The following is a 12,899-nucleotide window of genomic DNA, read 5'->3' as shown; positions in this document are numbered from 1 at the left end:
GCTCCTGCTCCACAATGGCCAGAGGCTGCAGCTACCAGGAAGGGGATCTACTTTTTCCTTATCTATTTCTCCCTAAAGGAATACTCCTTTTCCGGGAGCATACTAAAGTGAAACCTCAAGGCTCCTGGACACCTGGAATGGCAGCTGCACTGACCACCCCCCTCCCCCTCCCTTTTCCCCTCCCTCCCTCCAGCATAGGTTTGCTATCTCCAACACAGGGAAACCCAATGGAATCTCACTCTAGGGGAAGCCCTTACTGTACAAGAGGTTGGGATTTTTCTCTCTTAAGCTTTCTATAATAAAACATTTCTAAAGCTCACTTTTTGTGATCTGTGAGTTTTACTTCTTGAATTCACAAAGACAAGAATGGAAAAGCCTCTGGCTTGCAGCAGTGTTGGTATCCATCAAGTTCCCAGCTCCCCAATCCAGGCACAAAAAGATCTGAGAAAGGTCCCATATCTCTCAAGGACACCTCAATTTTCCTATATCACCCCCATTCATTAACCCAGCTGAGAAGATCCCACACAGCCATGCCTATAAGCCAACCAATTCCTCACTGGGACAATCTTCTCAGATAATTCTAGACTGTGGCAAGTTGATAAACAAGATTAAGCATCATAAGCTTGTTCACCAGCCCTCCTCTGTTAACTGGAACCTTTCTACAATGTTGCTAGGGCTCCAAGGGCCCAAGAGCAGAGGGCAGAGGCCACTCCCACAGATACTAAATGAAAAATCAGTTAATTATGCCAATTCTATATAGGAAGAATGGATGCTCAATAAAAAATTAGGATATGAGGAGGCTGGAGAGATGACTCAGGGGTTAAGAGCATTGACTCCTCTTCCAGAGGTCCTGAGTTCAATTCCCAGCAACCACATGGTGGTTCATGACTATCTATAATGTTATCTGATGCCCTCTTCTGGCATGCAGGTATACAAACAGATAGAGCCCTCACATACATAAAATAAATAAATAGATCTAAAAATTAGGCTATGCATAATTTATAAATGCTATTTTTGATCATGGTAAGGTCACAAATATTGTTGGTATCTTAAAATACACAAATAGTGCCAAATGCACAATGATGTGATACACATGTTTTTGAAAGCGGCTAATTGGCCAAATGATGTTCAGGTGCTTTAATGCCACCTGTTCCAGATGGAAACTACTTGTTGGACTCTCACTCATGCCCAGCACCTTCAAGGAAAGAGGCTCACAAGGCCACCTCTTTGAAATAGAGCTGCAACCCTTACATGGGCAGTGTCAGACTTTAGAAAAACACAGATCCTCAGCTGAGATGTAAATGTGAAACAAAATTTAGAACCAGGTTCCAGGCTCTGTGTGGTCTTTTCCTAGGAACAAAAAGATTATAGGCCAAAGCAGCTAGAAGGAAGGAAAAAACAGTCTGCAGAAGTTCCACACACAGCCCTCTGATTCTGCACAGCCCCCTGTATTTACACAGGGCCTGATGCATATACATAGCCCCCTGCTTCTGCACAGCCCATGTTTCTATACAGTCTCCTGGTTCTATGTACCCCCTTGGTTCTGTACTGCCCCCTGCCTCTGCACAGCCCCCTGTTTTGGTGGCTGCCAACTGAGTACTGTTTCTGCTAGAGAACAAGGCGACTTAACCCTGTTACCCTGTGTTGCAAACAAAGAAGTAAAGTGGGGAATATGGTCCAATAAAGATGTATCAGGCCTCAGGACCTCCCACACCTCCAAGGCAGAGGCTATACATCTCACCTGTGTATTGAGGACCTACTGTTGCCCTGGGCCTATCTAGAACCATGGGCACACTGCCATGCTTCCTTAGTTAGGGTTTTCATTGCTGTGAAGAGATACTAGGGCCAAAGTTAGTCTTATAAAGGACAACATTTAATTGGGGCTGGCTTACAGGTTCAGAGGTTCAGTCCATTATCACCAAGGCAGGAAGCATGGTAGCATCCAAGCATGCATGGTACACGAGGAGCTGAGAGTTCTACATCTTCATCCAAAGGAAGCCAGGAGCAGACTGTCTTCCAGGCATCTAGGAGGAGCATCTCAAACCCACCCCTAAAGTGACACACTTCTTCCAACAAGGCACACCTATGCCAACAAGGCCATGTCTCCTAATGGTGCAACTTCTAGATATTCAAACCACCACACATGCAATGCTAACCCTTATTTTAGCTCTTTTCTGCTTATTTGCTTTCTGTAGCCTTTTTTTTAATTTTTAATATTTTTATTACATATTTTCCTCAATTACATTTACAATGCTATCCCAAAAGTCCCCCATAGCGCCCCCCACTTCCCTACCCACCCATTCCCATTCTTTTGGCCCTGGCATTCCCCTATATTGGGGCATATAAAGTTTGCAAGTCCAATGGGCCTCTCTTTCCATTGATGGCCGACTAGACCATCTTTCGATACATATGCAGCTAGAGACAAGAGCTCCGGGGTTCTGGTTAGTACATCATGTTGTTCCAACAATAGGGTTGCAGATCCCTTTAGCTCCTTGGGTACTTTCTCTAGCTTCTCCATTGGGAGCCCTGTGATACATCCAATAGCTGACTGTGAACATCCACTCCTGTGTTTGCTAGGCCCCGGCATCGTCTCACAAGAGACAGCTATATTTGGGTCCTTTCAGCAAAATCTTGCTAGTGTATGCAATGGTGTCAGCGTTTAGAAGCTGCTTATGGGATGGATCCCTGGATACGGCAGTCTCTAAATGGTCCATCCTTTCATCACAGCTCCGAACTTTGTCTCTGTAACTCCTTCCCTGGGTGTTTTGTTCCCAATTCTAAGAAGGGGCACAGTGTCCACACTTTGGTCTTCATTCTTCTTGAGTTTCATGCGTTTAGCAAATTGTATCTCATATCTTGGGTATCCTAAGTTTTGGGCTAATATCCACTTATCAGTGAATACATATTGTGTGAGTTCTTTTGTGATTGTGTTACTTCACTCAAGATGATGCCCTCCAGGTTTCTGTAGCCTTTGATGAACCAGGAAAGACTTCTACCTTTAGGAAAGTTTGTGTGTGTGTGTGTGTGTGTGTGTGTGTGTGTGTTTAACACAGGGTATAATGTAGCCTAGGCTAGCCTCAAACTTATGTGAGATGACCTTGAACTTCCAGCCCTCCTGCCTCCACTTCCCATGTGCTGGGATTACAGGTGGGTGCCACTGTGCTTGGTTTATGGGTTACTTGGGATCTGCTGGGCAAGCACACCACCAACTGAGCTACATCCCCACCCCCTTCCTTCTGTCCCCCACCCACACACACACCCCAAGCCTCATCTATCTAGCAAATTGCTCTCTGAAAGTGTTCCTTTCACATGCAAGGCTGCAGCCCATCTGCTGCAAGCAGCACTTCTGTAGCTTGAAGGAGGATCTGGGATTAAGCCCCTCTGCTCTGCTGTAAAGCTAAACCCAGAGCAATCAAAAATGTCCTGTACAGAAAACATATATAGACTTTTTCTTGTTGTTATCCTTTAAATAATATAGATAAACAACTATTTACATAAACTTGCATAATGATAAGTAATATAAGTAACCTAGGACTGATATAAAGTATACAAGAAGTATGTAGGCCACATACAAAGCTGTTCTGTCATATATAAGGGACGTGAGCTATTTTGGTGTTTGTTGAGGGTCCTGAAATTAACTCCTTAAGGACACAAAGTGTGATGGTTATTCCTGGTTGTCAACTTGACTACATCTGGAATGAACTACAATCCAGAAATGGAGGACACAGCTGTGATCCAGATCTTGAGGTATAGTGGCCATGAACAGCTTAGGCCCCAGCCAGGTAGTGAATGCCTTTAACCCCACAAAACTGAGGCAAGCAGATGTATGAGTTCAAGGTCAGCCTGGGACAAAGCAAGTTCCAGATCTAGGCATGGTACGCACATTTAATCTAGGTCATACCTTCTACTGGAAAGCCTACATAAGGACATTGGAAGAAGGAAGACGCACTCTTCTTTGACTGCTTGCACTTACTTGCCAGCACATTTGTTGGGACCTACCTCTTTAGAATTCCAGCTTATACAGAAGACCAGCTGAAACAAGTAGCCTCTTGGGACTGAGAAAATAATGGATTCTCGGACTTTCCATTCACAGCTGCCCATTGTTGGGTTAGTTGGACTGCAGCCTGCAAGTCATTCCAATATATTCCCTTTATACAGAGAGACATTCCACAAGTTCTGTAACTCTAGAGAACCCTAACTAATATACAAAGAATCTGTTATCTCTAAGTCACCTGCTTTCTAGAGCTTTTGAGAGCTTTCATAGGGCTCCTGGGCTCCAGTACAAACTCTCCTGCCCCAGTCACTCCATTGCCAAAAAGTTCCCTCCATCTTGCTATAACTGCCTCAATGTTGTCTTGATTTATAACTGTCTTTGTTCTGTAAAACTATAAAACTTCATGAAACTCCACACTGGAACATTGAGTTTGGGGTATCTGTGTAACCAGGTCATGGTCATTCAAAATGGCTCCAGAATAAACTATCTCTTACTCTCTTTAAAGTGAAAACTATGTTTGTTGTTTGTTTGTTTGTTTGTTTTGCATTGGCATTTCCCTGTAAAGCCACAGTAAAGACATTTGCCACATTTTCCTTTTGCCCTGCCCCTCCCTCTTGCCTGTAAGGTTAAAGGAAACAGAAAGGCCTTTACTGAGAGCTCATTTGTAACTGTCTGACAGACTCCTCAGGGACCCAGATTTCAGAATAACAGACCTTGTGTTTCATTTCCCCAGGGGAAGTTTACAAGTTCAGGATAGGAGCCTCCAAGATATCAGAGACCAATGGACATTTGTCAACAAAATTTGCCCCTCCTCCTCTCTTCCCCTACATCCTCTAAGTCACACATTAATGAGGTTCCTTCAAGACCCCTCCTCTCTTTGCTCTCCCTCAAGGAGTCACAAATAGCCTAACTACAAACAGATTATTAATCCACAACAAAGCATGAAAAACCCCTTTTCTTTTGAGGCCTGTAAGGGACGGACACACACACGCACTGCCTATGGGCCTGTTGTCTCCCCTAAGACTAAGGCTATGTTGTCTTTCCATGGCATAAACAACTCTTCTAATTAATAGCTGTCACTCAAGAAGACACTCAGCATCCTTCTTGAATCCCAACTCCACAACCTTTCTTTGATCTGACTTACAGATTACAGTGCATCATTGAGCAAAGCCAAGGCAGGAACTTAAAAAGAGACCACGGAGAAATGTCGGTTACTGTTGTTCATGATTGGCTTAGCCTGCTTTCTTACACAGCAAGGACCACCTACCTAGGGGTGGCATCACCCACAGTGGACTGGACCCTCCCATGCCACTCATCAATCATGCAAACTCTCCACAGATGTGTTTACTGGCCAGTTAGATGTCAGCTCGCTCTTCCCAGATGGTTCTCCTTTGAGGAAAGTTGACAAAAACAAAGCAGTACAGTGACCCTCTTGTTTTCCCATGTGGCTCTGCACTTTGGGGACCTGTGAACAGCAAGCCAGTTTTCAGTAGTAACTACCTGATCTGTTGATTTCATCAAACCTAAATAATGGTATACATTGTGTGTGTGAGCATACACACACACGTGTGTGCACTTGGAAGGCAGAGGGAACACACTGGATAATTCTATGATTATTTTCCACACTATTTTCCGAGACTTTCACTGAACCTGCCACTAGGCAACCAGTTTGGCCTAGATTGGCAAACCAGCAAGCCCTAGAAATCCTCCTACATCCACACCCAGCTGTTGTGTGGGTGCCAGGGATCAGAACTCAGGTTCTCAGCCACATGAAGCAAACACTTGGCTGAATGCACCATCTTCTCAGGCCCCTAAGCCTATGTTATAAACATCGACCTTGGACAGAAGGCTAGAGCTACGTTGGAAAGCATCTCCGCATGACTTAGCTGCCTTGGATGGAGGAAGGTCTCTGACTAGTCTCAATCTTTTGATGTTTAAAACTTCTGCTTCTGTGGGATTAACTGCATCCAAGTAAGGAGGTGAGTCAGAGCAAGTTTAGGAGAATTTCCCATGTGCCCTGAGCTTGTAGTGGTTTGTCAGATTCCAACACTTAAGTAAGCTCCTTCCATAAAAATCATAACGTGCTCGCTCTTTTTTCCTTCCTTCGTCCCTCCCTCCCTCCCTCCCTCTCTCCCTCCTTCCCCTCCCTTCCCTTCCTTACCTCCATCCTTCTTTTCCTTTCTTTTCTTTTTTTCTTGTACTGAGATTTGTGTCTAGATCTTTGGCCATGCTAGACAAATGCTCAACCAATGTGCTACATTTCTTCCTGCAGTGTAGTTGGAACCATCTGTAAAACTGTATTTTTCTACCCATCCTCTTTGTTCCCTAAAACAACAGCTCTAAGACTTCTTATATGTGAGTAAATGCCTCGGCTAATAGCTTGGGCCAGTTTTTCCCAAGAAGACTAGATCATAACTCAACTCTCCCACTTATTCTACTCTATGAGTTCCACATGGCCTCTCAGTTTTCAGGCAACCATCTTTCACAGAGCTCTGGGGTGAATCTTCCACCTGACTATTTCCCAGAATCACCCCCAACCCTTTGCCAGATGTCCCACCTTCTAATCCTCAATGAACCTCAGCTCATTGGCCAGAGGCTTTTCAATCGGCAGGTGAAACTTCCATACATTGCATAAAAGATTCCCTACACATTCCAGGTTTTTTTTTTTTGTTTGTTTGTTTAAATGTTTGTGACACACACCTTAGGGCACAAAAATCTAACCTACCAAGTTTGGACCATTTTGAAGAATGTATTTTCAGCTAGGATACACAAGTATATGAAGTTAATGCCACATTACAACTGTTATGATCTATTAGACCATAAATAACTGTTAGATCCAACACAGCTCAAGCACCAGGTCTATGCAGATGACAAGAATTTATTGAAACCAAGCCACTAGTGATCAATCAGGGCAACAGAACAGACTCAAAGCAGAAACGTAACCCCAAACCAGAATCGTATAGAACCTTTAAGCTTGAAAACCATAGACATCTGTGTCAAGTTCCAGTTACATTCCTCAACCAATCACGATTTAGAGATAGGGGACGTCCTTAGGAACATATCTTTGTGGTACACTTATCCTGTTTTCATTGGTTGGGTTATTCAACTGTGGCAGAGCAACTTGCCTAGCATTCATGTCTCAACTTGCCAAGGGGGTTGCCAGTTATCCATGTATGTCTCTCTGCTCAGTGGGATGTCAGTTATCCAGGGAGGCCTTGGGAACTAAAACTTTATTTGACCTGTATTCAAAATGGAAGTTTTATTCAAAATGGCTTTAGTTTGGTTCCTTACACAACTGCCCTTCCTTAGGCTACCTGAACAAAAGAATAGAATATCTCTGGGCTAGAGTAAAGATATAATATCCTGATTTACTTCATAGATTAGAGCATTGCATTCTATTGCTTCTTAAGAGTTAATTTAGCTGGTCCTGTCAAATCACCTGGTCAGGGGACCACCTCTCAGAAAGCCTGACTCACCTAAAGCTATGCTAAAGAGGTGGGGGAAATATTTACCCTCTTAATGAGATGATACACTCACCCTTCCCAGAAACCTCTTTCTGTGTAGCCGATTACAACCCTTCTCCATGGGCAGCACCACTACGCCTGTGCACTTTTCTGAGTCCTTACTGAGAAAGCACAACCTTTTCTTTATTTTTCTTTCTATCTTTTCCTTCACATACTGGCCCAAAGTCTGCACATGTTTTCTTGGACACTTTGGTTTTCTCACTGTTCTCTGAAGCCATCTCACTTTCTGCCATAAGCTGCTAGTCCACCCTGGGGGTGATTGCTTGTCTTCACCACTGGATCTGACTCCTTTCTGGGACCCTAGGTCCAAAGGCACAGCTTTCTCTTTTTATCTCTCACTTTGAGGCAGTTTCAGAGAGTCACACCTGCCTGCCCTGTTGTCTTTATTTCAACTTTAACAAAATAGTCCTCAAACTTCCTTCTGAGTCCATTTCTAAATTCTTTTATTAATAAGACTAAGGACCCCCAAAGTGAACCCCAGCTTTTCCAGCAATCGAGGGAGTCGCTTCCTCTGCAACCTTCTCTGTCTCAGCTCAAATCTGTGTAGCAGCCTGTCTTTCCCCTTGCCAGCAATAGGGCCCAACACTGAGGACCCTTCTGGGGTACACACCGGCTTCTGTCCAAACCCATTCAATCTATACTCCTAGGTACCTTTAAGATTATGGATGTGAACATTAATAGCAGGCCTATCCTTCTGAGGTTAGACCCAGGGGAGGTTCACATAGGTTGAACTAAGTAGTTTCATGCTACAAATTCTGGGGTTTGAGGTGCTCAAAAAACGGCATCTGAGAGGAAAATGAGCACCAACTCTTTTTGGATCCACCCCTAGATCTCACAAGCAACCCTTGGTGGACTGAGGTCATCTCAGGTGGTGTGGGGCAAGATGCTGGGCCTGTATGGCCTCTGAAACAAATCACCACAAGCCTAGTGGCTAAAAACCATATACATGCATTATCCCATGGGTCAAAGGTCACACAGATCTCAATAGGCTAAGCATCTCTAAGGCAGTATTCCTTTTAGTAGGTTCCAGGAGAAAGTCTCTGAATTAGCCTTCTCTACCCATTGAAAGATGGCTCCTAGCTGGTTCTTTTCCCATCCTCCCAGCCAGCACCACCACCTCCCTCTGCCTCTTTCTCTTTTGTCACATTGTCATCTAATTAGAGCTAGGAAATAGTCCCTGGCCTCTCATGGATAAATGTGATAAGGCTGGGCTTACCTTAAAATGCAAGATGTTATTCCACATGTCAAGACACTTAAACTTAATTCCATCTAAGTGACCTCTTTGGCAGTTAAGCAAGCATATTCACAGGCTCCAAGGATAAAAATATGGACCTCTTAGGGGTAGGGTATTATTCTGTTACCATAGGTCCAGGACATTCCAGCTCCAGTCTGTAGTCCTTTGCAGATGGTAACAATTACAAATGTTGGATATATCAGCTTGAATGTAGTAACAACTTTCTTTCTTTTCTTTTCTTTCTTTCTTTCTTTTTTTTTGTTTTTTTGTTTTTTTGTTTTTACAACTTTCTGATAATATTGTTGTGTAATTGTAACACACACTAGAGTTAACTGGAATGAGAGAACCTCAGCTGAGGGATTTTTTTCCATCAGATAGCTTGTGGACAAGTGCCTGGGAGACCATCTTAATTGCTATGATGCAGGAGTAAGTAGCCTATTTTGGGCAGTTCCGTACCTAGACAGGTGGGCTTGAGCTATATAAGAAAATTAACTGATTAGCCAGAGGAAACAAGCCAGAAAGCAGTGTTCCTCCATGGTCTTTACTTCAGTTCCTGCCTCTTAAGTTCCTGTCTTAAGTTTCTACCCTGACTTTCCCCCACAAAGGATTATTACCTGGGAGTGGTAAGAGGAAATAAACTTTCTTTCCCTCAGTTGGTTTTGGTCAGTGTTTTATCATCCTAACCAAGAAACAACCTAGGGGAGAAATGCAAATTGGTATAAGGGGGAAAAAAGTATTCTTTTTTAAAAATGGTTTCACTTCATTTGCTTTAGGGCAGTGCTTCTCCTCCTCTTTGACAGCCTGCATGTCAGATATTTAAACTGTGGTTCATGAAAGTCGCAACATTACAGCTATAAGTAGCAATGAAGTAATTTTATGGTTGGGGTCATCACCACATGAGTAACTGTATCAAAGGGTGGCAGCAGTAGGGAGGTCAAGAACCACTGTTTTAGGACAGAGCCTTTGCTCCACTTTTTGGCTAGAACCTATACAACTTTCCTGTCAACCATGAGAGTGGAAATGTCTGGCAGAAAATGGATTAGAAATGAAAAGACTAAGACCTGTGCCTGCCTTCCCAGCATTAGGGTTATAAATTGAGACCCACCACAAGCAGCTTTATCTAATGAAAGTTCTGGGCCTCAAACTTAAATCCCATACTTCACCAACAAAGCCATCTGACCCGATCTACTACTCACCTCAGATGATGGTTTATCTGTCATAGTTTTAATTCTAGGATATATGAATAGCCAGAGCTCATGGAGACAAAAGCTTTCTAAAATGAGTCATGATGCCGGCATGCAGTGACCACTGTGTAAGAAGGGGGAGGGGAAGGAGAGAAAGAGAGGGAGGAAAAGGACAAGGCAGACAACCCACAGAGAGGGCTCCCTCAGCACCACCACAGCATGGGGCTGCACTGCCTGGAGAAATGAAGTAGTGATGGGCTGAGGGAACCACCAGTGTGTCTGACTTCAGCAGTGAAAGGACCAGCAGGCAAGGAATACAAGAGATTTCCCAGCGAGAGAGTGAGTTCTGAGCCGGTTCTGACACCGCCTACAATGGAAGAAGTTGTTTGAAAGTCCCTGTGGAAATCTGGGAGAACGACATAGGGTTCATTCTTTGTTAGTTTGTTCATGTTTAAAACAGGGTTTAACTAGAGAGCCCAGACTAACCTCTAATTCTCCCAACCCTGACTTGGTCTCAGGATTCCAGAGGATTACAGATGTGCAACCGGCTGAATTTATATTACTCAAAAAAAAAAAAAAAAAAAGGCGAGGCTAGTGGTGATCCTGTTCCAGCCCAGGTAAATGGAGGAGGGAGGTATAGGCGGATGTTGCGGCTTGCTGATGCTTGTAACCTCTGTAAGCTTCAGTTTCCTTGTGTATACATTAGGAATTAAAAATAGCACTCATTTGGTATGGGTGAGGAACCCGGCCTCAGCAAGCAACTCTTATGAGCCTGCTGTATACAGTGCCTGGCGGGTCTAACTCTGCCGAGTCGGGGAACTCCCTTTGAAGATTGCCAAGTACCTCTCGACAGGAACTCTTTGTCACTCTAAGTTCACTTTCTCCGCCCCTCCCCGCAGTCCTCTTAGTCACCCACTTGGCAGCTGCTGGGCCTTGGGTTATTCACAATCTTGCCTAAGCACACCTGGGAGAATGGAGCCAAAAGCACGTCCGTCCGGGGTGAGCAGTAGCGCCGCAGGCTAGCTTGCCCTGCCCTGCCGGCCCCACCGCCTGATGTCGCCTCATGTGCACCGGGCCAATCAGCACCGCCGCCGACTCGGCCAGACACCGCCGGTGCCTCTGCAGCGAGCTGGGCGGGAACCGGGCGGGTCCATTCTTTTCTCAGCCCTAGCTCTGGGAACTTGCACCCCAGATCTGCCAAGATTTCCCCTAGCTCATTCCTTTTGAGGCCCCATCTGGCTGGAAAGGCAGCCACCTACATTCCTAAGAGAAGTAGGGAGGGAGATGGTTTTTAATCATTGTTGTTTTTTTTTAAATATTTATTTATTTATTATACTACAGTATACTGTAGTGTGTCTTCAGACACTCCAGAAGAGAGCATCAGATTTCGTTACAGATGGTTGTGAGCCACCATGTGGTTGCTGGGATTTGAACTCAGGACCTTTGGAAGAGCAGTCGGCACTCTTAACCACTGAGCCATCTCTCCAGCCCTTAATCATTGTTTTTAAGGGGGTTGGCTTTAACAAAAATTATTTTGCCACAGAGACTGAAAGTGAGAGGTAATTGGAAGGAGAGTTTAGATGGGAAGACTGGGAGAAGTGGGAGACAGCCATCCCCTTCCTACACCTCATACTTCCTTGGAGCAAGGTTATTTATGTGACTCTGACACACTCTAGGGGGCGCCCGTGGGCTCTCTGTTTATACCACATTAATTAGTTAAGATCGGCAGGGATTTTGAGAAACAGACCCTGCTTCTGTGCAAACTTATTTTTTAATCTCCTTGGAAACTTGTGCTTTGCTCTCAAGTTGCAAATGAGGAACCTGAGATCAAGGGAGGGTGACTTTAAACAATTGGTAAAATGACAGGCAAGGAAGTGGAGCATTTCCTTTTCTCTTAACCTCTAAGAGATCACTTGACAGCTGAGAACGGGACTTGGACAGGATGAGGGAAAAGTCCCTTCTCCCTGGTGACTGCCAGGCCCAACTTACCTTCACAGCTTTTCACCAGACTACTGTGTCCCTTCACGTTGATTTACCCTTCAGTCAACAAATACACGGAGCTAGACAGTGCTCCAAGGTGTTGCTGTACCATGAGGCATACGTTTCCGGGATTGGGGAGGTTAGATAATGAATGACTAGCAACCAGCTATGTAGCAAATTAACTGTTAGGAGAAAAGCAGAGCATGCTATGAGCGAATTGAAAGAGTGGTGTAGGTGAGAGTAAGTTGCATCTAAAATAGTGTGTGTGTGTGTGTGTGTGTGTGTGAGAGAGAGAGAGAGAGAGAGAGAGAGAGAGAGAGAGAGAGAGAGAGAGAGAGAGAGAGAGATGGTTGTCTCCTTCTGCCTTTTGGTTGTGGTGGGGTCTGGAGATTGAACTTGAGCAGTCAGGGTTGTGCAGCCAGTGCCTTTGCTTGCTCAGCCACCTCACAGGCCTCTCCAACTGTATTTTTAAATAAGGTTTCAGGACTCCGTTTACACTTCAGTGTGAGGAGTCTCAGGCTGGAACGATTAGAAAGCAAGCAGTCGAGAGAGGAGAAAAGGTAGAAGACTTAAAACACCCATGTCAAGGTAGGGCATGACCTGGAGGACCTCGATGGTTAGAATTACTGTTGAGCATGCTGGTGTAATGGGCAGCCACTGGTAAAATGGCCCATCTTAACAGGATCACTCTATGAACTGAAAACAGGGGGTCACTGTGGTGGTAGGTGTTTGGGGAGAAGACTATTTAGGACATATTCCCAGCAGTCCTTTAGCTAGTGACCTATTTGAGAGATGGCAGATGGACCAAGTGATGAACAGTAAAGGATTAGAATTGAGGGTCTATTTTGCAGTTGGGGACAGTAGAATTGGATGGGCTGGGCCTGGGCCCTAGGTAAGAGGGATTGAAGGTGGTCAGAAGTTTTGATGAAGCTGAGAGAAGGGAGCTGGCATCACCGGAGACAGGAGATGCTAATGGTGGCGAT

Source organism: Mus caroli, unplaced genomic scaffold (assembly GCF_978045245.1).
Source record: "Mus caroli unplaced genomic scaffold, Mus_caroli_1 scaffold_4, whole genome shotgun sequence".
NCBI lineage: Eukaryota > Metazoa > Chordata > Mammalia > Rodentia > Muridae > Mus > Mus caroli.
The sequence above is the reverse complement of the archived record's forward strand: the minus strand, read 5'-3'. Positions refer to the sequence as shown.